The sequence below is a fragment of the Melozone crissalis genome, unplaced genomic scaffold, assembly GCF_028551555.1.
Source record: "Melozone crissalis strain CALT ecotype California unplaced genomic scaffold, PUWL_Pcris_2 ptg000068l_1, whole genome shotgun sequence".
Lineage (NCBI taxonomy): Eukaryota > Metazoa > Chordata > Aves > Passeriformes > Passerellidae > Melozone > Melozone crissalis.
Window position 1 is genome coordinate 11,156,892 of NW_026535846.1, and position 23,647 is coordinate 11,180,538.

The 23,647-nt window shown below is 49.0% G+C and overlaps 1 protein-coding gene across 6 annotated transcripts in view; it reads right to left on the reverse strand.

Annotated features, from left to right (window-relative positions):
* PAK3 (p21 (RAC1) activated kinase 3) overlaps positions 1-23,647 on the reverse strand; it is a 117,315-nt gene that overhangs the window by 55,525 nt on the left and 38,143 nt on the right. Inside the window, exon 1 of one of the 6 annotated variants that reach the window (XM_054289396.1) lies at positions 8,049-8,073. The exons of 2 other annotated variants lie outside the window; for them this stretch is intronic. The gene's annotated coding sequence lies outside the window, so the exon portion shown is untranslated. Of the gene's footprint in view, positions 1-6,893; positions 7,022-8,048; positions 8,074-23,647 lie in introns of those variants that run through there. 3 more of the 6 variants (XM_054289392.1, XM_054289395.1, XM_054289391.1) reach the window with 3 other exon arrangements.

Genomic DNA, 23,647 nt, shown 5'->3' on the forward strand with positions numbered 1-23,647 from the left:
TGTTTTCCAGGCCTGACTTTTAGGCATTTATTGTAGATCTTTAAAACAGTTTTCACAGAAAATATGCTTTGAGATCCTCAGAGTGCAGAATAATACTTGATGCATGCACCTACTGCTCACTGCCTTCTGGCACCAACATTCAAAATTCCAGTGAGCACAGAAGGGAGCCTGAGCTGCCCCTTCCATGGCAAGGGGGATCAGGAGTCAGACACAGCCAGCTCCATGGACGACAACACAATGCCCCACCAGCACAGCAGGGCAGACCAGGGCAAGGTGTCTTCTGCCTAATGACCCCACCAACCAAAGCCATCAGTCTGATGAGAACTTGTGCTTGGAGGCTGCTGGATCATGCAAGAGCACAACTTTTTCCTCTCCTTGCCCAAAAGCCAGTCCTATTATGGGCTGATTTTGGGATTATGTTTACCAGACTCTTGTGGGTACATTGGCAGCTCTGTGTGATTCCTGTTTCAGTACACAAGCAATTACAGTCAGGATAGATGCAATCCTGAAACAGAGTCACGTCCAGGTATACCCATGAGGGCAGGCTCTGCCATTCTGCTGAGATCAGCAATGCAAACATGAAATGCAGCTCAAAAAGAACTCAAGAATCAGGTACCAGGACCTCCTGTGCCATGTGTGGGCCTGGGAACTTCATCCTGCTGTGTTCCCTAATGGAGAGGAAAGAGAGCTTACCAAACCAAGGACTTAGAACTGGAAAACTACCTTGTAACCAGGTTCTTATTGCTTTTCCTTACTACATGAAGAACACTGGCATTCACCTTGAGTGTCCAGAGCACTCCACAGACCATGGGAGAAGACAGAGCATGTCCTGAAGATGAGGCTGTTCAAAAGCTCTGTTCATATTACAAGTTATGGCATAGAAGTGTCCCCTAATTAGAGATGCTTTGTGGACAATTTACTTCAGAAACACAAAAGGAGAGCAGAGGTTCCAGCATTTCAGTACCACAATAGATTTCAAGAACAGTCCAGGACACAACCTCTGTGTGTGAACTGTCAATACACTGCAGAAAAGAACAAGACTCCACTCTCATCTTATTCCTTCTGAAATGCTAACCATTATTCATTAGTGCCCCCTAAAAAAGGGGGATTCTGCATTCCCCTAGTGCAAGAAGAAGTGGAGAGAGAAGAAGAGTATGGAGAGACGTTGTAGCACTGGCCATGGGGCAGAAATTATAGGAGAAGACTATCCCCACAGACTGCCACTCCAGATACTTCCAAATATTACCCCACCTCTCTGGTCCATGCATCCTACAAAATGCAAGGCACCCTCCTCAAAAATAAACAAATCAAGGAGTAAATTCTGTCTGTTTTAGTTTTTTGCTAGAAATCTCCCTTCTTCCCAGCTTGAATTCTCTGAAATGAAGAAAGAGTCAGAGCACAGCACAGCTGATGTATCCCACATCTGTAGGAAATGCCACCCTGAGCTGCCTAGGCTTGCTAAAGAGATCAAACGTGGATGTAAGCAGCTCTTTTCTGGAGCAGGCACTGTTTCAGCTGTTAAAATATTCATGCACCAATAGGAGCTGTGGTATCAATGTCTGTCCCTGATACAAACAAACCTGAGCTTAAAGCCTGACAATCTGTGTTATGCAGAGTGGAATCACAATTAAAAGCCTTTCCCAAGCCTCCATTTCTGCAAACACACATATGACAGCTTTTCTGGTGACACATCAAGAGCAACCCAAATCCAAGTCCACAATCTTCTGCCTGTGGGGGGAGGAGACATTAAAAACAGCTTTAGCAAATGCCCAGGATTTTAATTGCGTGCTATCAGTTTTTCTCTCTCAGGTTTACCATGCACCAGCAGCCCTGTGGTTCATCTGGGGAGTGGCTGGATGCACCTGATAAATATGAGCTGGCATCTGGGCACTGCAGGTTGAATCAAGACTCTCTGCAGGGAAGCGCCTAGAAAATTTCTGATCTGGAGGATTTTCTCCTTCACAATAGGGAATAGAGAAGGAGCAGACAGAAAATGGAAAACATAAGGCCTTTCACTCCCCTCTAGAGACACAGAGAAGTACTTTCCAGTGCCCTTTCTAAATAGGGAAACTGATTTTTTGATGCCAGCAAATGGACAGAGGGTGGGGGGAGGTACAGCTGCTGCCCCTTCAACAACACTGTCTGGAGAAATGAGTGCACCCAGGTGACATGGCAAGAAATGTTTACATGCAGCGAACTGTGCATACACCCTGCAGAGCAACACTGAGCCTGCTAAGGTGCCAGAGAATTTTCAACACTTGAGGATTAGAGAGGAAATGAGAATGGTTTGGCTCTGGAGTCTATGCTGTAGTGCAATGTTGAAATGGCAGTTTGTTTCAGGCTTATGGGCATCTATGGCTGGACAAAAATGACATTGCAGAACCTTGAATTGTGGCAAAGCACATGCATGAGCAGCAAGCTGGACCACAGCACAGAGCTCAGTGGTCCATGTGCCAGGTGTCACTTTCAGAAGTCAAAGGGTCACACCCAAATGTTTGTTTCCACTCCCTGAGAAAGCACACTTTTGCCACCGGGACAATAAACAAACATGAAATTACCCAAAGATTCCTTGAGTATGTTTTGGATCCAAACTGCCTTAATCTGCTTCTGATGGCAATAAGACAGCTCATATGACCAGAGCAGAGCAAAGGATGCGTATCCAACCTTACCTCTGCCATTCCCCAACTCTGACCCTTACAGTGCTGTATCAGAGCACCACACCAAGCCCCAAACCCAGCATGTGGAGGCACTGAATACTCTTCCAGCTGTGGAACTGGCAGCACAGACTCCAGGGCAGAGACAAGCTTCGCTCTCCATCACTCAAGACTCAATCCCATCTGTTGGTACACTACCAGATAAGAAACTGACAATAAAACTAATGTTGGGAAATGAGCATGCTGAATATATAACAACACAATTCTACCCTTGAACACTTATGCACACAGCCATAATGGTAAGCCTTTAGAGCAAAACAAAGCAACATTCATAGCAGAGGTTTCCTAACTGAGCAGGATATGCCCCTCTTAAAGAGGGACACGATTTCCAAGTCTGCCTCTGGAAGGAATGATACAAGACAGGACATCAGAGTAGCTGGAGGTGCACCTAGCCCAGTGCTCAAGAGCCAGACTTGCAGGAAGGGCTGGTGCCATATGCTGACACAAAGACCCTCCCAACCCAGAAGCCAACAACCTGGAGTGCTTGTAGGCCTGTCTGTCCCCTGCCCAGGGCTTCCTGGGATCAAGAGCTCCAGAAAAGAGGGACATGAGACTGCAGCAACAACATCACAGGCTCCCTGGATGCCTATCAGCAGCACTGCCAAGGCGGATGCCATGGAGCTTGCCCAGAGCAAGGTGCACCCAGCCTGCCACATCCCACACCACCTGAGGCAGTGAGCGCCACCTCGCAGCCCGATTCCCTGTCTCAGAAAGCCCAGGAAGCCAACTCAAACACTGTACTGTCAGAGCTGAGCTGGAGCAGTGCAACTGAACAGGCAAAATGAGAATCCCTTGGCAATCTCCAACAAAGCACAGTGACACACTTGCTGTTCACTGCATACAAGCCACAGCTGCTAATGCTCACCTGGAGATAATCTGCAGAACTCCAAGCACTGAGACTACCCACTAGCAAACCACACAATTTTATCATATTTTTCTACTATAAAATTACTGCTAGGAGCAGGAGACAACCAGCGACAGCAGGTCCGAGAGAAGAAATTCACACCAGTGTCTCCACCTGCGCTGACCCTGGCCCAGTGAAACCTACTAATTACCACTCGGCCTATGCCATTCTTCTGAGTAACAGGAAAATCAAGGCCAACATAAGGGAAGATCCACAAGCTCAACTATTTGTGTCTGAAAGGTAAAAGGCAAAATAGAGCTACAGGGAGAAAATGCTAGCTAAATACAAAATAGCACTAGTGAATGAAAAAGTTTATTTCTGCAGGTGAAATTCACGTTCTCTCTCCTTTCTACCACTGCCCTTCCTCCCCATTAAGTTATTGGAGAAAAGCTTCAAGCACCTTTGGCATGAGCTAAGGATGGTAATGAAAGAGGAAGGTCACAGCGAGCTTCTGCCTGCCCACTGTGCAGCACAGCAAGAACAGAAATCAGTACTCAAACCAGAGAAGCACAAAGTGACAGCATTGTTAATGTCCCAAAGTCACAGGGAGTCCAACCAGAGCAGCAGCGGAAGCCAAATCTGGCAACATCTCCCCTGCGACCGGTTCTGTGCAGGCATGGCTAAAATGAAGGAGGAGCTGCAGGCAGATCTGAAAGACCTTCAGATTCCCAGCTGGTTTTGATCCCAGAACACAGGCAGCTCCAGGGACGCTTGGATCCACAGTCACAATTAAAGTATTAAAAGAAAAAGAGAAGAAAGCTTCAGGCAAAGGGAACAGGAACTGAAAATGGGACTATCCCCACAATCTAGCTCTCCTCTAGGAGCAAATGCTAAGAGATGGCTAACACAAGAGCTGGATTTGCTACGGCCAATAACATGTTGCAGAGCTGAATGTGTCTGATCTATCTCTGGAATTGTATGTACAAAACTTGCAAAGAAATACAGGGGGCTGGAGGAAGACAACCTCTTGTGCCCAATTTTGTTTTTCTAGTCTTTGTGAGTCAGCTCAAGACACACAAGACAATCTAGACTCCAGCTTCCACACATTTTCTGAGTTTTGGTCAGATCCTTACAGAGGAATTGCCCTGTCAACAGTCGGCCTGGAAAGGTAAAGTTCTCTTCCCTGTACTGAGCAGTAAAATGCTCTCCAACTTCTGGGAAACCCTCCTACAGTCTCACTGGGCCTGTTAGCTTAGAAAGCACAAGGCCCCCATCAGTCCCTACAAAAAGTCAGCACACTTGTGTTAGAGCCCTGAGGTGAATGACACCCAAGCCCATGGTCTGTGACAACCAAAGCGGCTCACCCTGGCTATTGCCTCCTGCAGCACTGCTACCACAGCTGTTCTCAAACTGTTGCTGCTGCAAGTAGTGGCCCGTGAGGCCTGAAACTTAATCCTGTAACAGGAGCTCCTGAGACTTACTTTTAGTTATACAGAGTCACTCAGTGAAGAAATGCCATCCATGCACATCTTGCTTCAGAGTACAACCTCCTGTGCAGCCCAGAGGCAGCTGCTTGCAGCCCCCCACCTACAAAGCCAGCCAGCCCCCAGCCCCAATACCGTGCCTGCCACCAGCTCCTGTGCCCAGTTCCAACTCAGGGAATGCAGCACCCACCCATGCAGCTCCACACAGCCACAAGCGTCACCCTCCCTCACCAGCCCATGCACACCGCAGAACACCGGCTCAGGGCAACCCTTCCCCTCCATGCATGACCTGCCATGGCAACCTTCACTGCCGGGCCTCGAACAACACACCTGTCCATGTCCCCGACCTACAACCCATTACCCCTGACCCCTGATTTACCCCACATTCTGCTCACATCGTTGGGTACCCTGTGACTGGAAGGCCGAGGCTCCTCTGCAGCCATGTGCCACACTTCCACTTCCCCCGGCACAGCGTCCACCTCCCCTCCTCCCCGCCTGCCAGCCACAGAGAAGGTGGATCCACCCGAGAGGAGCCAGGAGAGCCGGACTCATCACCGCTGTGTCCCGCTCGGGCAGGCAGGCAGCAGCCTGGCTCCGGCCCTCCCGACAGCCCGTCCTCTTCCCCCTCCTCCTCGCTCCGAGGCGCTCCATGTCAGCCCCAGAGTCGCTCAGCAAAGCCCCTGCTGATCTCCAGCCTCAGGCTCCCCGTGCAGGCATCCCCGACCGTGCCCAGCAAAACAAGAGAAAGCAGCGTCCCCTCTCGGGCAGCCCCGGCGCCGGCTCGGATCCGGGCAGGTGGGGCATCAGCGGCACGGAGCCTTGACGGGGGTTTGCCAAACCCTGCACACAGATACCCAGGCTGTTCGCTGCTGGCACACGCCGTGCCCACCCCGCAAACGAAGGAAGGGCGAGGGGAGAGGCAAAATCCAGCCCCTCGACACCCCTCGGGCTGCAGGGCCTCAAACAACTCCGCTCCTCCCAGCCCGGGCCCACCATCTCTTTCAGATGTTGCTCGCTTTGAAGCCATGGCTTCTCCTGCCTGAATTCCCTCAGCCTGCCATGTTAAACCCTTCGCTGTGCTTAAAACAAGGCCCGTTTTCTGGCATCGGTGAAAGCTGGATCTGCAAACTGCCTCAGTGACCAGCAAAAGGGGCCACTCGTGCCGAGTGCACCCCCCCGGCGGAGCAGGGAAGCCTGGAGCGGCCAGACATCGCGCTGGAGCACTTCCTCGGCTGGCTGGTGTACAAGTCTGGGACAAAGGGACAACCCAGCACAGGGACCAGCTCCAGTGTGGCATCAGGCACCACCATGCACGCACAGAGAGAGACCACCCTTCCCTGAAGGGATTTCGGGAGAAACTTGGCAGGTGCCAAGGTCAATCGGATGCGCGTTGCCAATAACGAGTATTAAAAAAAGGAAAAAAAAAAAAAGAAAAGAAAAAAAAAAGGCGGGGTTATTTATAGCCCAGAATTTCTCACTCCTCTGCAGAAGCGCAGCCCAGAGGCGGCATTGTTGGGAGATGGGGAACACACGCACCGCGGCCGCGTTAATGGCCGGTGCCGGCGCTGACACAACTTCAGCTGCGGCTCTGCGGCTCCGGGAATCCTTCCCGCAGGACACCGGGCTCCGGCCACCACCGACTGCCCGGCAACACACGTGTCACTGACGGCAGCGGCACCCCGGAGACGCAGAGACAGCCCCGCCACCGGCGCACCCCGGCCCTGCCCGCGGCGTCATCCTCCCATCGTCGGGAGGAGACGGAGCGCCGCAGACGCGGCCACGGGCACCGCGCTTCGCCGGCGGCCGCAGGGCCCGGCCGGGGTTATCTGGACCCGCCCCGGCCGAGGTTACCTGGAACTGCGGTCGCTCATTGCTGCGCGGCCCGGGTTACCTGGAGCCGCGGCGCTCATTGCCGCCCGGCCGGGGTTACCTGGAGCCGCCGTCGCTCATCGCCGCCCCGCCCGTCCCCCGCCGCCGCCGAGCGCCCCCCGGGCGCGGCCCGTCCCCCCGCGCCGCCAATCGCCGCGCGCGCGCCCGCCCGCCCCGCGCGTCGCGGGGCCGCCGCAGCGGCGCTGGCGCAGCCAATGGGCGCGGCGGGCGGCCGGTGACGACACACGGGCCGGGGCTGGGGCTGGGGGCAAATCTCGTGTTTCAGGGCAGCGCGCAGGGAAAGCGCGGCGCGGGGGGGTGCCCGCCCTCCCAGCCCCGAGCCCGGGAGCGCCCCAGAGGGGTGCGGGAACCTGGGAGGCGCCACATGCGCCGGCCGGCGGTGTAAGGGGTCCTGAAAGGCATCACCACCCTCCCTGGTCTTCGTCCGCTGGGAATAGGAAATGCACCGTGAAATTCGGGGCTCCCCCGGATGACGTCCGCGTGTGACAGCCTGTGGGCTTCTCCTGTCCGCATCCAAACGTGGGAGAAGCCCGGCGGGAGTGAGGCTGGAGCATCAGCTCCGGCCACTCCTGCCACAAAGAGGGCACTCCTTGCAAACATCTCCCTACGCACCAGAAGAAAAAAATCTTATTCACGGTCTGTGTTTTCCATTCTTCTTCATTCTTTTAGAATTATGCTTCCCTAGGCAACGTGTGGTCCTTCTCCTTCTGAATCCACGAGTTCAGCTCCTCCTCCTCAGGCATCAAATTAGAAATAGACCCAGCTTTGATGAGGATGGTCTGACATTTACAATATTTCCAGGGAAAAAAAAAGTGCCAATAAACATGACCAAATTTACAATCTCTGCAGCAGAGCTCACAGGGCCCTGGGCATGGAGCAGTGCTGGGGCTGGGAGCATCAGCCATGCTCTGAGCTCGGGGCTGTGCCCGGTCCCAGGAAGCTCTACCAGCTCCAAGTGCCACTGATGGAAAGGGCCGTGCTGTTACATACCAAACTGGGCATACCTTTGACCATTTTTTTTGTTTGATTTGTTGGGGATTTTTTCCTGATGGAGATGCACAGAGTATGTGTAGTAAAACATTATGGAGCAGCCAAGGGCAAGCAATGAAGACTTACCTTCTGCTGGTTGCTATTGCCAAAGGTAAGGCAGGCCTCATGTATCCAAGAGGAGATAACAAACTGTCCCAGCCCCAGCACACCACATGTGATCTTCTCTGACCACGAGTGATCAGGCCACTGCCTTACAGCTCGTTCAAAGGACCATTCTCCAGAAGCAAGAACTCACTGAGTCACCAAGTGCACACTGACGTGACAAGCAGCCCTGACTGAATCACTGCCATCCCCTCCTGCTGTAAGCCGAAGTCTCACCAAGGTTTTCTTCCCCAGTGTGAGTCAAATCTGTCACTTAGCTGGCTGGTTCTGCAGTGATTACAGTCAAGCCATAGAGCAAATTGCCAGCGTTCTTTCCACTCCCACAGAGAATTACTCCTGTGGATAGATGACTTTCAGGATCTTCTGAGGTAAGCAGGAATTATGAAAATCTGCTGTTCCTCAACAATGGAAGAAGAGGCCTTCTATTTTCTGCTGCATGTAGTGTCCATGCGACAGTGTCATGTCCAGTGACAGCACTGCGTGCAGCCAGGAGGGCTGGGACAAGCAGTGGGGTAACTCCTGCAGAGGACACACTCTTGTTGAGCCCAAGGGGGTTAATGAGCAGAAGATACAGGTTTTGGCCTTCGGCTCTTCTCCTGTCGAAGTCCATGTAAAGCTTTTGGAGGAATGTCCCGTGCCTGCAGCGAGAAGGGAACGCAGCTGAAGGAGCTGGCAGGGTCCCTGCAGGCTCACCCAGCCCTGCAAACCACACTGGCTGCTGCAAACTGCTGCTTACAACAGCCCAGAGCAGGAAAGGACTGAGCAGATGGGGGACCAGCCACCTTCAGAGCAAAAATCCTTCCCAATGGCTTTGGAAAGACTGGTGGGCCATTTACCAGCCCCACACCCTGGAGTACCACAAGCCGTGGGAAGTGTAAGTCCTGCTCACAGGCTTCCAAAAGAGGGAGGCAGCTCAAGGAAAAGCTGCACATAGAGCACGAAATCAGGCAATTACAGTTGTTAGGACTGAATCTGCAAGTGAATCACTTCTATTCCTTTTAAAAAGTCCAACTAAAATCTAGTTTTAGAATAAACTTTTAGCAGAACTGTTCATAGGAGCACCATAAGAAAACTGCCGGCTCTCTGAAGCACCAAGCCCAGGTCAGGCTGCCCTTTGCCAAAGGCTGGGCAACAACAGATGAAGGAAGAGTTTCAGTTTCCTTTCCCCTGTGAAAGAACAGAAACTTGACTCTGTGACTGCATGCAGTAATAAAGCAGATCAGATCTCTTACACTCAGTCCTGTCCAAAGCTACAACTCTCCTGGGAGCCAAAGAAACTTTGCAAGCATTGACTGTGCACAGTGGAGGTTTGCCTGAACTTACAGAGGGTTTTTAAATGTCTGTGCCTTTCAGGTTGGCCTTTGGAGACCGCAAAGCCCTTGAAGCTGTGCATTTCAGCCTTCCGGGGTTCTCCAGCTTTCTTCAAGCTGTTAAATGGAAGTCAGCTGTCCCATACCTGATAGAAAACTGACTTTGCATGCCTGTCCCATGCCTTCCTGGCAAAGGAGACAAAGAGTGGCAGCTAAAGGCCACAAAGGGGAAAGTGCCCAAACCGCAGAGCTCCCCTGCTACTCATGCCAGCTGTAATGAGGCTGACCCTGTTGGAGCTGGAGGGCTCTGCTGCACTCTATAAGCAGCCGCATGTGCTGAAAATGGGCACATTGCTCAAGCACATTGCTGGGAGAGGGGAAAAAAGAAAAAAAATAATGACTGCATGGTCAAGGTACCTACACAGTCCCAGGGTGCCGGGCTCGGCAGTGCAAGCTGGACTTGCTCCATGGGTCCACCTGGGATGGTCTGGGCTGTGCCTGACCTGCAGAGGGTGGCTGAGTGACCTGGCCTAGACATGGACATGGTGACGGCTTTGTCTTCACAGGGCACAGGAAAGCAGGCCAGTCCCTGCTAGACATCAGCTCCCTGTGACTGTCACATGCATGTCCCAGTGAGCTGGAAATGCTTTGAGAGTGCACACACCCACCCATGAGGTCCAGCCTCCAAGATCCCAGGGCCTGCCCAAATCCTGAACACAGCCTTCATCTACACCAGAATTGGTCCTGCCACATTTATCACACCTTGCTGGCAAACATGACAGTCTGAGCAGTAAGTGTGACTGCTGATGGGGTGTCAGTAGGTTTTGATGAGAAGAGGTTATCCCATTAAGGATCCCAACAGCCCCTCACACTCAATGGTAGGTGCCAGAGAGCTCATTTTACAGATAAAATTAACTCCAACCGTCAATCCATCCCCATCAACAAAACCCCAATAAGAAGCAATCTATTCTGTCCCCTAAGAGCTGTGGGTATTCCAGTCCCCTGCAGTCTTCCCCCATGCCAGGCTGCTGAGGCACCAGCACCTGGCCCCATGGTCCCACTCCTCCCCAAGGCTGCATTACATACACGGGGGACTGAGAGAGCCCCTCTGCCTGCCCTGCAGAGACCAGGCAGCTCCAGGGGGGTCTGGAGTGGCACAACAGCAGCACCTGATTCACTGTGCCAGGGGCTGGAGTGGAGAGCACTGGGGGGAGGGGACACGGAGGGACACTGAAAGCTGACAATTAAATTTGGAGGCCAGCTTGGCCCATGATGTCATGGCTGCCCAGCCATTGGCTGTGGGTGAGCATCTGCTGGGAGCTGGGCATAGTTATTTGCCTGAGGTTCAGACCTTTCCCAGCGGCTCTGAATCAAGCTGGTTGTCCTGACAACCTGGATAGCAGCAGCTTCTGATAACCACGTAATGAGGTTGTCACAAAAAGGAGCCCCTCCATCAGAGAGGTTTAGGGATCATTAATGTTTCCAAGGGAGTGGAGGGAAGAAGAGGTAAGGGGACCATCTGGCGATGCTGGAGCACGTCAACAGCCGCCCTTGGCAAGGAGCTTCATTAGACAGGAACCACCTACCAACAGTAGCGATGGGAACAGGCAGGCAGCCTGCCAGCAGCCCAGGGTCCCCACTGCTCAGCTGGGCAGCGCTGACATCCAGGCAAAGACAGAGCAGGGAGGACACACAGGTGCTGCCTGGGAGCGATTCAAGCTGCTGAGCAGTGGAAGTGCCCAGGGCTCACGTGGGATCAGGACAGTAACAGCCTGGGACAAGTGACACAGTGAGGCTGGCACAGAGGCCTTCCCACAGCGCTGCAGCTCTCACGTGCTGCCTCCTGCAGGGTAAGGACTGACAGACTCTGTGCCCTAGCTTACCCCATTTGCAGGTAGCTGCTGTGAGGGGTTAGAATAGTTCCCACTCCTGTCCTGCAATCCCGCTCAGGGCAGGGCACGGACTTACAGCAATGCAGCTCATTCAAAGAGAATTCTGCTGTCCTGAGGATCCCTCTCGGCTCAGGTGCAAGATATCCCCTGAAAACTGAACCTGTGGGATCAGGCAAGGCACCAAACACCGTGTCGTGCCCTGGAATCTTCTCAACCCAGGAAATACTTTGTCCTTCACCATGTCCTTCAGAAACAGGGATTCATTCATCCTGTACTCAGACCTGCAAGGTACCTCCTGTGGCTGCAATAACAGTGGGCTGAGGTGCTGCAGTGAAACCTTTGTGGATGGCAGTAACTTGGAGAAGCTCAGTTGCCAAACTGCTGATCCCCAGGACCAACTTCCTGGACAAGAATGCCCACCTTCATGTTAAATAACACACTTTTTAAAAAAAAACTTGCCTGTAAAATGATGAAGTCTGAATCTTTCCTAAGAGGAGACAAATTACATCCACAGGTAAGTCCTTATGAATCTTCCAGCAACAATTGACAGAATGTCTATTTTATGTCATTTTAATCTGTTTTTAAAATATCTACTAAGTGTAAACACTTGCTAAAGTCAGTATACGACTTTATTAATACACTTCACACTTTATTTAGTAATAAAGTTTTTATATTAAAAACTGCTGTATTTTTAGCACATATTTTAACCTCAAATCACGATTTCCCTATTCAAAATTAGTGCTTCAACTGTGGATTTAACTGAGCTCTAACAGGACTATTAACACATGTCAATTAAATACCAATCAACTATTAAAGACTGCATTTAATAGATACATTTCTTAATATACTACTGCTATACCTCATTTAAATTGTGTTGAATCTTCACAACTGTTGTAAACAATCAAGTGGGATATAATCCACCTCCAGGAGCTAGTACAACTGAATGTAGTGCTCTCCTACTCTGGAGAGGTGTGTGATATAAAATTCAAAGCAAAGACAAAGACCCAGTTGTTTACACATAAGCAGTTGACAACAGAAGCACTCTCAGATTAATAGTAGGCATCAGGTTCCCAAATCCTGCCTCTCTCAGAAAGGACAGGAATGACTGCAAGGAGATCCCACCCTGGAAGAGGGTTTTGCCAAAGGGAAACAACAGGAGCTGATTTTGCTCATACCTGTGCTCTGCAATCCTACCTGAGCTGTGATTCTTCCCACAGCATTGCTCCTCCAGCTTTGGCAGAGGGGAAGCTGAGGCAAAGAGCAGCTCAGGCTGGGCAGCAGCTCAGCAGTAGCTGTGCCTCCCATGGACCCCCAGTGTCACTCCCAGCCCCCTTTTTGTTTTGTGAACTGCAATTTAAATCACTTCCAACAGGAGTAGCAGGACTAGCTCGAATGTATCAAGCCCTACCTGAACACAGCTTGTAAACAGAACACGCCACAGCTTCCTGCAGAAACACCAGTGGGATCCAGAACTTTTCAGGACAATCCCGGTCAAATCCAATCCTGTCTGGCTTGCTCTTAAACACCAACCATGTTCCTCCATAGGGAACATCCCATTTGACTGAACACAAGCAAAGATGACCCACCTGTCTGCAGAATTTTATCTGCTCAAGATGCTGAATTCAGTCTGCTCTCAGGACTGAGAAAGCCAAGATCCACCCTATCTATCCAAACAGCACAGAATGGTTTCCAGTCCTTCCTGGCACCAGAGAATAAAGTTCTTCACCCAGAGGAGTGGGCAAGCTGTCACACACAAACACCAGATTTCACAATACATGACCATGCCCAATCCCCTGCACCAGAGAATCTCAGCAGAGGTGAGAGATCCCTTCCCCTGCAGGAACATCCATACATGACTATGGTACAGTACACTTTAAAGGCACAGTCTGACAATAAAACCACCACAGCAAGATGGGCATGTGCAACAAATTTATCTTCTCCAAAAATAGTCATTCAACAGTGACTCTTCATTGGAACAGCCACACATTACCGTGCCTCTGTTTTCAGCTTGCAAAATGTCTAGAAGTGGGTGAGGCATAGAAAAAACATTCTCCAGGCTGTTTATCTTTGTTTTAATATGAAAAGCACTTGCCAACATACTAGATTTTTACATTCTCCATTTTCTCCCCAGCTACTTGGGAGCAGGAATTATACCAATTTTTGTTCCTGCCAAGAGACATCAAAACAGAGAGCTTAAGAGGTGAAATGCCACCATTTTACAGGCTGCCACACTGTGGCAGTTCAGGCTTAGCCATACTATGGCAGTGTCTGTATCTGGGGTTTTAATTTACATTCACCTTGATGTAATCATTAAGACTAATTAATGAAGCACTGAGTGGAGCAAGTGTGAAGCTGCCCTGCCTGCACAGCCCTCAGCTCTTGATAGCTGAGCTCAACTCTGTCAGTGGGAGACCTGCTGAGCTCCCACCTTGATGTACAGAATTGAAAAGGGTAAACCATTGGTGGTACCTGGCATTCTGGAGTTTTAGAAATGCTGAATATGAAGGCCAGTATTTAATCTGTGACTGTCCAGAGCATCTCAACATCCCAGACCAAAACCACATGAGGGTAACATCCAAAGCAAAGGTATGAAAGTGAACTGATTCAAGCAAATCAGGCTGTTAGAAAATGAAATGGAATTAACAGTTTTTACACTGGGACCACTACTGAATCTTTTTTAAACGCCTGTTTCTTGGCCAGACATGTTTGCAATAAAAAAAATCTTGCTCTCTGGCTCTTTTCCACTGAATGCAGTTGTGCTTCAGGAGCAGAAAGGGCTTAGGCAGGGATTCAGAGCTCTTTTTTGCACTCCATCACCAAAAGATTTCACGTGGGGATGATTCTGGCCTGAAGATACTAGTGGGCTGTTTGCTGTGGAAGGGAAGCAGTGTTGAGCAGCTGCTAGGAAAACTTTGCCATACCTCATCTCCTGCTGCCCTCAGGGTATTCTGGTGAGAGCAGAAAATCTGATGCCACTGAAGTCCATGATTTCCCTATGAGACAGGCTCCATGGGAGCAGGAAGGGACCCAACCTGTGAAGGAAGCAGCAAGGCACTACAAAACAGGGTGGAGATACAGACTCATATCCAGAAACCAACAAGCTGAAGAGGAAAGACTCTGCTTTATTTTCAATTCATCATCCCATAATAACCCAGTCAGAAAGACTCCAGGCCTAGGCTGAGTTACCTTTGGCTGGCCTGTAGCACAGACAAACTGATAAATGTTTGCACCCTTCACAGACCCTAGACCTTCAGCTATGGTGTCACAGGGGAGGGTCTGAGTTAATCCTTCAAAGAAGATGAGACACCTGAGGCTGCTTTCATCTCTAGTGGTTCCTTCTCCTTCCACACATGAAAGTGGATCCTTATGTCCATGTGCCTCCTCCTGCTCATTCAGCTCTCCCTTGAAAATCCACTGTTCCCACAACAAATGTTGTGAATCTGAGCATTACCCTCACCCTAGATCAGCATGAACTCTGATTTCACAGCTCCACGGGTGTCAGGGGTGAATACGAGCAAAGTTCAAACACACAGCTCTGCAGGATGGTTTGTGAGGGCTGGAGAATGCAGGTTCCCAGCTTGCTGCAATGCAAAGGTACCACAGGCATCAGGATAGCATCAGCCCACAGGGCCTGAAGAAGAAAAAGGTCTTTATGTGGTTCCCTTTCCACAAAGGAAGGCTTCATTGCCTGGAGAATATCCCATGACAGAGTTTACTACCAGGCTGGCTCAGGGCAGTGCTCTCCCAGCACTAGAAGACCAGAGACAAGGGTTGTCTGTGCACTTCCACAGCAGCCTGAGAGATTGAAGCCTTACAATTAGAAAAAGCATGATAGAGAATGCCTGTCTTGACTTAGAGAATACCCTGCCCAAGCTTACTGGGGCTGTGACCTGGAAAATTAAAATGCAAGAAACTCTCCAGGTGCTGACCAGGCAGAGTGGTTGACATTGGATTAAAGATTCTGGGCTCTCTGCTGTAGCACACAGGCACCAACTGCTCTGGCTCAAGTGCCCCTCTCTTCTTTTGTGTGCCCAATCCCAGCTACAGCAGCAGGACTGAGACTGTATTGTGATACAAACAATTTGCAACAGCTGAAGAGAAAGATTCCTCTGAAACCTGATTGAGACACTTCAAGCAGCATTGCAGAAAGCTGGCCCAGAGGAAGGACTATTGGCTTAGTGAGACTGACCACATCATCATGGAGGCAAATGGAGAATGTGCCAAAAAGCAAACTTGCATCACCTTAGATGTACAGATCACCTCAGTGCACTTCTTTAGTGGAAAGTATCTCCTTCTCTTCACTGTGAACCCTCCAGCACCTTCCTTCCCTTTCTCCCCTGCACACACTTGCAGCTCACTTTACATCAGGACACGGCCAGTAAAATGTGCAAGATTTGTTCATGCCAAGCAGTATTTCTACTGTTTGTCTCCAAACCCTTGGTTTTGTTTGGCCACAAAGGGAACTCCATAAGCAACAGTGGAGTTGGCTAAGCAGTGTGGAGGCTAAGCAGTGTGCATGAACAAACACCAAGGAGGAGTTCATTCCATAGATTTATCTTCCATGACATTGGGACAGCTACAGTCTGCTTTGACACAGCATAGGTGGAACCAAATATTAGTTTGAATTCAGAAAGCCACTATCCCAGAAATAATCCTTTTATCATAATTTCGGAGTCCAGAAAGCAGTGCAGCATGAGTTTTCTGACAAGAGTGGTTTTTTTATTTCTCATGATTATTGAATTATGCATTCAGTGTACAAAACAACACAGGTTTGACAAGTCTTACCTGAACAGTAAAAGAGTTTTGAACCCCAAGATTAAGGAAAGATATATTCCTGAGACCCTGGCCACATGACAGTCTATAGGAAAAGGGTAAGACCTGTTGGACATCTTTTCAAAACACTTTCAGTGACCAGCTTCTTTAAGAAGCTCAAGGAAGCACCAATTTCAGCATGCATCCACAGGGTAGAAGAACACAATTCATGGAAAATCTGTGAAAGTTTTATTCTCCATCCAGTATGGATCAAAATCAAATGTAGTAAGAAAAAATTATTTCAAGAATTGTAAGTATGACCTTTTGGCCAGCCTCAGTCAAATGTATAAAACATGACAGTACATTTCAACCCTCACCTCTGACTGGGAAACTCGGGTGCATAGAGAATACAGTCAGTCTTATTAACCTAGTGCTCAAAGATGTCACCCAATCAAGAGCTGGGTTCAGGAAGAAATCCAGTTGACATTAAAATGTTAAATGCAATGGACTGAATCCAGTAATTATTTCTATTGCAATTGCTAATATATGAGATAGGGCTGGAAGGCCTGATTAGCAAGATAAACAGGTGCCATCAATGGCACTGAAACAGACTGATTGCAGCTTGGACATGTCCTGCTCTGCAGTGCCAGGTCAGAGTCCCCTTCCACTCCAGACCTGCTGGTATCTGGGAATCCAGTAAACTCCCATGGGCTCAGAGAATCCCTGTCCCAGCAGTAGTGTCTGGGTGCTCTCATGCATCACAAAGGCTACAAACCTGCATGGTTGCCCAAGTATTCTGCTAACCTCCATGTTCCATGAGATATTTCCTTCTTTTGGTACCCAGAATATTCAAAGTTCAGAGATTATGATCCCTGGTAAATCCAGCATATAAACAGAGAAACCATCTCCTTCCATGAGCAAGTTAATTTCTCTTATAAGAGGTCTCACATCAAGCCTTCATCCCTTCAGCCAAGCTACCAAGACAGCCTTCCTTGTCATGGAAGTGCCTTTGCTGGTAAGTCTCCTTGCCAGTCCAAGGTCTTCAATGCAAAGGTATGTCATAAACCTTCATCTCAAAATACCCTTCACTGAATGAGAGGAAAGTGACTGGGGTGAATTGACAGCTTTCAGCCATCTGAAATGACTTTGTCAAGTTTTATAGGGACCCTACCCAGCCAAGAACAATCACCCTTAAAAACAGAAATAAAATATCTTTATTTTTTCATGAAGGAAAATGCAGCATGTTGCACTGGAGCACCAACTCCACCTCTGTGTCACTGTGACACCTCCACTGACTGTCACACTCAGCTCCTGCCAGTGCCCCATGGAGCCCACCAGGATGGGGCATCACACCTGGTACTCACCTCCCAGTACTGTATGGAGCAGGTAATGATTCCATACAAACAATCTGCTCAATGACAGGTCCCATCCCATATGGAGGCACTGTCAGGGAGGAACAGAGCCAGAGGCAGTGCTGGATTTGTGGTAACCCACCTGCTCTCCTGATCCCATGGATCCACACTGCACTCCAGGATGCAGCCAAATGTAACAGGTGATTCCATGGCATTCCTCCAGCTCACAACAGTGTAAGTAAGGCTGGGCTCCTGCCCTCCTTTTCCTGTGCTAAAGTGTGGCTTTATCGTGCAGCTGCAGTCTGAATGCCAATCCACTCTGCCTCTGGCTGTCTGCAGGACCCAGGCTCTCACGCTTCAGTGCATCCTTGCAGTTGAAACAAGATGTTTGCTCATACATATTTTTAATCCTGTTGCTACCCTGGCTCCTTGTTAGTGGCCTTGCACAGCCATTGGCTCCACACCAGGGGAACAGCCCAATTATCTTGCACAACTCAGGGGAGAGCCACTGCTCCAGGAGGAGAGGGGTGCTTGCCCCAGAGGGAACAGCTGCTGTCCCATGGTGAGGGGAGGAAATCCCAGAAGTTCATAAAGTCTCAACAAGGCAAGGGAGGAAATGCCAGATAAATTCCTCATCACCAGAGGAAGAGTAACACCATCCTTCTGGCACATGCTGTCTTTGTTACATCTCAGAGGGCTGTGCAGGTAAGGAGTGATTTCTGAGCAGAGCAGCTCCCTGGGGCAGAGCTCTGGGAGTAACGTGGGCTGGGCACACTCACTCTTTACAGGGCAAAATGACACCTGGTCACAGACTCAGAGCTGGCCAGTAGAGACAAACTGCTGAACAGGATGGGCTTACCCATCACCAATATTTCAGCTTCTGTTGACTTGGACTGAAGCTCACTGTCACACTGGCCAGTGTCCCCTTGGAGCTGACACCTACAGGACATGCTACAGTCAGGGCTACCAGCAGACAGCCTCGTCCCACTCCCCCTGCACACAGGGCAGACATTTCAAGCCTGGCTGCAGCATGAGGCACAGAAGGAGGTAAGACAAGCATTATGCATTTCAGCTAAGCCAAAATCTCTCTGTTCACTTCTCCACACAGACATCAGCACAGAGACCCAGCGCTGCTCCTTCAAGCTTGTCATCACATGAGACATGGGCTTCACCTCCCATAAGAGATCTGATCTGTCAGCTCAGGCTGAGGCACGTGAGACGCAGCTCCTTCTCCAAGGAGAGCAGTGACTGTACAGCCCTAGCTACACTTACTGGTGTCTGTAGTGAGGGAAGAGGAGGCTGACTCACCCTTTGGAGGTCCAGTCCCTTTGCCACCTGCCTCCCCCAAGCTCTGCACCAGCAAAGTGGATTTTCACTCTCAGTCCTGCACACAGTCTTGGGCAATCCCACGTGATTTTGTGTGGCAGCCGTGCTCTTGCTGAAATACTGCATGGTCCAGAACAGATTGACTGCACAAGGTGAATCACAGCTGTGAACAAAATGTCTGGACAATTGCTATGGCAAAAAGACTGGCAATGCTTCATTCTACTGCTGCCAATTATGTCCTGGTTGTACAATGAATCCCTTATCACCTTCCCTCACCAGTGCTGGGCAGGAGGAGCTTTACAGCCTTTGCTTTTGCCTCACTAATCTTTGCTGGACTGACAAGTCCCATGGACCAGGAACAGGCTGCTCTTCTGGCTCAGAAACAGAGCCCATACATTGCCTTCACTGACTGTTGAAAATGTGCATTCAGATGTCCTGGTGTGCCCTTTTTGTCTTCTAATGAAAGCTGAATGTCATTGCTCACCCCACCAGGAGCAAATGCCAGCAGCATGAAGCCCCAATTCTGGCCACCTCTTGCACCAGACAGCAGTTGGACTGACTGTCCCAGGAGAGGGCACTGGGCAGGAATGTGCCACCCCATCTGATGCCAGCATGCCTGGTGCCATGTAGGCCATCCTGTAGTCAAAAAACCCCAAATTCCAGTGGTGACACCAGCCTCACTGAACTAGCAGGGCTGCATCACCACATCCCTTCAGTGCCCTGGTAGCCACCAGGCCCAGAAAGAGGAGCTGCTCTGAATGGAAACAGGGTGTAACCAGCCCCAGACTCTGCTCACTGCAGCCCTGGCCCCTGCCCTACAGCAGGTGGATGCTGCCCTATTCTGCACTTCTGCTACACATGCCAGAAGTGATTGGGGCCCCTGAGAAAATGTTGTGTATTCATGAGTGCCATCTGCTGGCACCTTCTCCATTAACCTTTCCAAAGCCACTTAGTGGCGTGTGGAGCTCTCCAGACCCAGAGCACACAGGTACCTTTGGCTCCTGTCCCCGTCCTAGCAGGTGAAAAATTCTGTGCCTTTTCCAATATCCCAAACTTTCTGGTCTCATCAGCTGCTGGAAATAAATCAGGTAGATCCATTCCATAATATGCTACACTAATTGTTTAAGTAAAATGAACATTTTTCCCTGGTAGGGTTAAGCACAAGAGTTAAAGAAACACTTGAGACCTCAAGTGATTCTTAGTGAAGCTTCCACTATTTGGATAACAAGACATCAACACGAAAAATGTCCACCCAACATGTATGTGTACTGGCTTCTTCCTCAAAGGCTCCCTGGCCCTCTGGAACCTCAGTGTCTAAGGACTGCAGCTGCAAAGAGAACCTTGAGACTCAGAAAGGCAGGAATCTTGCACAGTGTGCTGAGGGCCAGAAAGAATGGCTCTGCCATGAGTGACTTACAGCTTCTGCATCCCCACTGCATGTCTGTCTAAATGACCTGCTCTAATCTAAGCAGAAATGATGAGCTTGAAGTAGAAATCTTTGGATAAAAGTTTGTGATCCATGGCAGGTCAGACTACCTGGTCAGAACTGCCCCATTCTCTTGTGACCAGAGCCATGGTGGGAGGGCTGGAATCTGAGAACTGACACCAAACAACAGCAGGACACTAAGAGTTTTCCTTGACCTGGGATCACAGAACCATTAAATCAGTACTTTAGGAGGGAAAATATTAGTATTTCCTACCCAGGTTTTTCTCAAGCAGTAATGAAAAGTTAAGGAGATATATATATATATATATATATATATATATATATATATATATATATGACTGATATGGACTGTGTGCAGTAAACAAATAATGAAAATAAACTAACCGAATATGCAGTGTGGGAACTCCTGTACCATATGTGCTATTATTTATTTATTATATTCCCACAGCAATATACATCTGCAGCACCCTGTAGTCTAAAGCCCCTTCCTTTCCAAGTGTTAATTAGGGCTCACAATCAATGCTGAGAAGTGGAGGAAGTGTGTTAGTTTCTCTCCTATGTTTGTAAAGCCCAGAAGCAAAATCCAAACAGATTTGCACAAAGTCACAAGTGAAGCAATACACTGCCACAAACAGAGCTCAAAACTCCTGGATTCCAGGTCCTTCCCACAGGGAGAGGAAGATTGGTAACAAATCCCCAAAGAGGTGGGAATGAGCAAAAGAAAAAAAATCACAGTGTGCAGTCTGCCTGTTTTCACACATGAGTTAATTAGATTGCAGCCTAATTAAAATACAGCCTTTGCATCTTGCCTTTCTTCCTTGATGATGTTGGCAGCAGGTATAAGTTGTCCATAGTTTCAAGCTGCAAGCTAGGAAACACCTCCTAACCATGGAGAGAGTGGAACAGCCCAGTGATGGGGCTGGAAACTCAGTGACTGCAGTATGGCACCAGCTGTGCTCATAGCTGGAAAGCACCACGGGACACAGATCCCTGCAAGGCAGAGGGAGAGAAATGAAAATACAAAAGGTTCCTCCTCCTAGTGCTTCCTTCCACACTAAACTTGCTTTCAGAAGCACCAAACACTTGCCATTTCAAATGAAGTTCCCAGGTGTTTGGCACCTCTAGAAAGCAGCTCCTGCACCTCAGCAATTAAAAACAACACGAGTTTAATGTTTTTTGGGGCTGCAATTAAAGACTACTTCTGCCAAAAACTGCAAAAACAAGTGGCAATCATGTATCTGTGTATCACAGGGAAGCTGGAAAAATGAGGACATTACTTGTGTTATGGTATCTCTCCTCCCTTTCTGCCAGGAACACTGTAGGAATGGAATGGACACAATTTCAAAAGGCCACAGAATTGAAACATTAACCAAAGATTTGACCTCCACACACAACACCTCACAAATGGGACAGCTCTACCACAATGAAAAAAGGGGATTTTGTCTACAAATTGTTTATAGAGGGCAATGATCTGGTCAATGAAAAAAATGGATTTAACTTGCTTAATCTCCAGCAAGGTCTGATGAGGAACTCGCAGGAAAAACCCAACTGTTGCCACCACTGTGCAGAGGCAGATGTGTCACAAGCACAGGCTGTCACTGCTGGGAGAAGGAGGTGTTCAGGTACCGAGGGAAGAGGACAGCCCAGATTCTCCAGTTCATGTCAGGATGAACTGTTACAAAATAAAATAGCAAAATCTCCCACTACAGAATCAGTTCATGAGTGACCAGAGATGGAATGCTAAAACCAATACAAATGCATGGCAGGGCTGAGCCACAGAGCCAGAGCACTCAGGAGATGCCCAAGGCAGCTTCACCCAGGCGACATGTCCAACATAATTCCCTGCCCAGACACAACCTCCAGATGCAGACAGTGCTGGAAAGTGTAAGTATTTGGCAGATGAAAAGGCAGAAAACATCTGTTAGCTCCAAAGGTAAAAGACATTACTCTCACCCCTAATAACTTACAGATGTATTTTTCCCTTGTCTGCAAACATTCCAAACCAGCATCACATTTCCTACTATGATGCCCACAGAAGGGAACTCAAGTGAGATGACTGCAGTACATTGAAAATGAAGTTTCCAAAAGCATTTGAGATAATGGCAGAGAAAAGAAGGGATCAGAAGCAGTAATGAACGAACACAGAGACAGGATTTCTCTGTACATCAGAACTCTGAGCTTCAAAATCACATGGAAATCCCAGCTTTCCCAGCTGTAACAGGAAATAGCTCAGGAGACTGACTGAAGGCTCTGAGGCAATTCATTTTTCAACAAGACAATGCAGTCTGCAGCCAGAGCATCACACTGCAGTCATGCTGCCTGTTACTCAGTGTGAAAAAAGATCAAAGAGCAAACAGGAAATAATCCAGCAAGGCGCAGTAAGAAGCTGCAGCCACATCACTGTTCCCTCTCAGCTCACCTCCCTGAACACAGGGAGTGTCTGCACTTACAGAGAAGATGCTGGTAATGCGAAGCAAGCCCTTTTCCTGCTTGCTGCAGTGCTCTGCATACACTTGCTCAGAGCCCCCCCACAATCCAGCCCAGCAGGGTCAAAAGAGCCAGAACTCCAGAAAGGTCTGGCTGGAAAAAAAAAAAAAAAAAAAAGCCAAGGAAGTACATGTCTCTATGAACTTTGATTAGCTTCTATTCCCCTTTCTCTTCTCTTTTGCTGTCACCTATCATTAAAATTAAATAACATTTGGTCTTGTTGCCATGTTAACCAAGAGACACTGCAGACTCAAAGTCAAACTAAGTCCACCCTGCTGGATACTTGCTCCTGGTACACTTGAAGGAAAAGCACAGTATAAGATGGAGAAAACAGGGGATTTATTCCTGAAAATACAAATGCCTGATGCCTACCCAACTCATAAAAGAAATATTGCAAAGGGGATGGAGACACATTAGATTTATAATTGGGATGATTCTATGCAGGTGTGTCAGTAGCTACTGTTAAGCAGGGTGAAAAAACCTGATTCACAGATCCACAAAGGATGGGGGACACAGAACAGCAGCAGTACAATGTGATGCCCATCCCTCACCCACTGCCTTTACAATGGGAAGTCAATATTCCTGCAAAGGTGACTGCTTATGTTTCACATCTGGGTTATCTTCCATGTCCATTTCAGTCCTGATCTCAAAAAAGTGCTGTTCATCTCTTCTTCCCAAACACCACCTACCAAGTTCTGCACAGCCATGAGTTGATCATATATTTTCTTGCCTTGAAAAGTCAGGATAAGGACACTCCAAAACCCAAATTAAAATAAAACAGTGCTGGATCCTCCTCAGATCATCAAAAAAAAAGGGGCAGCACTATAGCATGGACACAAAGCTTTCTGCTAGCGGGACAGCATTTTAGGATTTCTGGTTTTCTTCTCTCTTCCTGATGCTTCCTTACAAATCAGGCTCTCTCCCTGCCTAGGTCTCCTGTGCTAGAAGTCTCACTGCAGCTGCAGGGAAAGACAAGCCATTTTGCTTGCATGGCTGC